At 40.5% G+C, this 2,304-nt stretch overlaps 2 protein-coding genes across 5 annotated transcripts in view; both read left to right on the top strand.

Annotated features, from left to right (window-relative positions):
• Positions 1-394: 394 nt before the first annotated feature.
• LOC119771181 (G protein-coupled receptor kinase 2) overlaps positions 395-2,304 on the top strand; it is a 247,879-nt gene continuing 245,969 nt past the window's right edge. The window contains exon 1 of one of the 2 annotated variants that reach the window (XM_038266730.1): positions 395-518. The gene's annotated coding sequence lies outside the window, so the exon portion shown is untranslated. Of the gene's footprint in view, positions 519-2,007; positions 2,094-2,304 lie in introns of those variants that run through there. The other variant, XM_038266728.1, reaches the window with a different exon arrangement.
• LOC6040670 (cystinosin homolog) overlaps positions 395-2,304 on the top strand; it is a 37,695-nt gene continuing 35,785 nt past the window's right edge. For 2 of the 3 annotated variants that reach the window (XM_038266732.1, XM_038266736.1), the window contains exon 1: positions 1,981-2,093. The gene's annotated coding sequence lies outside the window, so the exon portion shown is untranslated. Of the gene's footprint in view, positions 519-1,980; positions 2,094-2,304 lie in introns of those variants that run through there. The other variant, XM_038266733.1, reaches the window with a different exon arrangement.

The raw sequence follows: 2,304 nt of genomic DNA, 5'->3' as shown, positions 1-2,304 counted from the left end.
ATTTTTGGTAAGGGTGCTGCTTTGTTGGAGAGAGCTGAGTGCCGCGAGTAACTCATGCACGATAGCGAGAGTACTCCCAGCTGATAACGATACTCGTCGATACATCAGAAAAGGCAGAAAAGTCATCAAGGAAAAACAAAACAAAGGCCCTAATTTCGCGTTCGCGACAATCGCCGCAAAATTACGCCTTTCTTTGGGGGCGTCGAGTCGCGGTTTTTTCGTCGGTTCTAGAAACGGGGTGTGAAAAGTGTATTTTTCGTAACTTTTACGTTTTCGTTGAAATCAAGTGCAAAAATCGTCACTTGTGTGGCTTCCTGGTTCTGGTTGTTTTTCGGTTCAGCTAATTTGAGTGGCTGGCCCACTTGGAAGATAAGAAGCCAAAACAGTTGCGTAGAAATTATCAGTGCAAAAAGTGTATCAATCAATCTGAGGAATTTTTTGCCGAACAACGCAGTTTCTGTAAAGTGAGTTTTGTGTTTCTAGTTTGGCAAGGAGGAAGATCTGCAAAATTGATTACGGTATGTTTTTGTCAGCAATTCAATGGTTACAATGGAATCTTGTCATACTTCCATCAAAGCTGTGGAATTTAACCCAAATAAATCATCGAACATGTTCGGGGTGGCGGCGGGGTGACTAATGCACAACGTTTAATGCTGTAAGAATCAATTTTCTAGTTCTAGAATAATATTTATTACATGCTAGGATATCTTCATATCAGAACGCAGATATTACAACATGCGCGAGTGCCCATCGTGGTCCACTTAAACTACCTGTAGCTATACCCCGTTGAACAGGTATCCAGGCTATTACTTCCGGAATTTTTGGATGATCGAAAGCAATCCAACATAGCACAGCGTCTCCATCGCGGTCCACTGATGCTACCTAATGCTATACAGATATTTAATACAACCATATAGATTTCTGATGATCAGGTAGATCATCGGATCATAACTTCCGGGAGTTCTTGGATGACCTGTGCACTCCAACATATCACATTGTACTCAGCGTTGTTCAAAAAGTCGCTCCCGAACATTTCGTTGAAAACCAATCAGTTGCAGTTTTTTTATGAATATTATTGTTAGCACCCAAGTTAGCACCACTTAAATTTTTTGACATACATTGGTCGTCTACGAAAATTGACAGGTGCAATCAGTGTTACGCCGAATATTCCAGATGATGATTTATTGAATTTAACCGATTTTCCTGCGCGAGAGAGGAGAGCCATGTTCCCTTCCGATTATTTCTCTTGATGAGCATTAAAAGATTTTATTTTGACGAAGATTCTTCCATCGTTGGTTCTTAAGAACTAGTTTAAAAATGCGAAAAAATAAAACAATTACCAACTCAACTTTACATTGCATCACTCTCGATGTCGCTTTGCTGAGCAAAGTTCGACCGGGAAGCCCATCATCATCTCCGTCAAGCTCGTATATAAATGCACCTTTCGTGTATAGTTGTAAGTTTAGGGAGGCACTTAGGTTTTTGAACTAATTTTAGTCTAGTTGGTATTGCATCATACCAGGAAGACGAATTTGGTCGCGTTTCTTAATTAAGTATTTTGGAAGTTGTATCAAATTGGCGCCACGTGAATCTTCCGTTGATTTAAACTGTCTTCAATCACCGCCTAACCATTTGACCCCGATGATTGATGAGTGCGCGACTTGACTGTACAGCTCAGAACACTTTCGCTTTCGTTCGATTGAGTTGGTGACAACTTGCCAGTACTATTTTTATCATCTTTCAACGCAATGACCTTACAGCATAGTTGTCTCAAAACCCCCGCCCACCCCCGGATTGCAAGTCACATGTGAGCAGCACTAAATGCAGTTCTCAAACTAATCAACGAGTTAAACGAACTGCGGACGCCCGGCAATTAATTTAAATCGAGAGAGTCGCGACGAAGTTTTATTCCTGGTTTATGTTGTTTATGCTCGTGCTCTGGCTGCAGAATTAACTTGGTGAATGAAACTTGTGTTTTAGCCGCAGTGATCTGGAGGAGATTTTGGTGATTTGCAGAGTTTAAAGGATTGTGCCGGCGACGACGGCGGCGGTTCATCATCATTAGCGACGTGTGCAACAAAGAAGTTGAGCTGGTGAGTACTGAAGAATGCAAAGAATTGTTTTAATATATTTGTAATTTATTGACCTTAGAACTACAGAGATGGCATGAACAATATTGTCAAACCAGTTTTTCGATATCATATTTCAAGAGATTACAGGATTTTCTTAAAGTCGCTACACAGAAAAAAAGTTGAATTTTGGAATGTTGAAAATTTGGTAGGTTGAATAGGTACTACCGTTTTT

Source organism: Culex quinquefasciatus, chromosome 1, assembly GCF_015732765.1.
Source record: "Culex quinquefasciatus strain JHB chromosome 1, VPISU_Cqui_1.0_pri_paternal, whole genome shotgun sequence".
Taxonomy (NCBI): Eukaryota; Metazoa; Arthropoda; class Insecta; order Diptera; family Culicidae; genus Culex; species Culex quinquefasciatus.
Note: the sequence above shows the minus strand (reverse complement) of the source record. Positions and strands in the feature narration are given on the sequence as shown.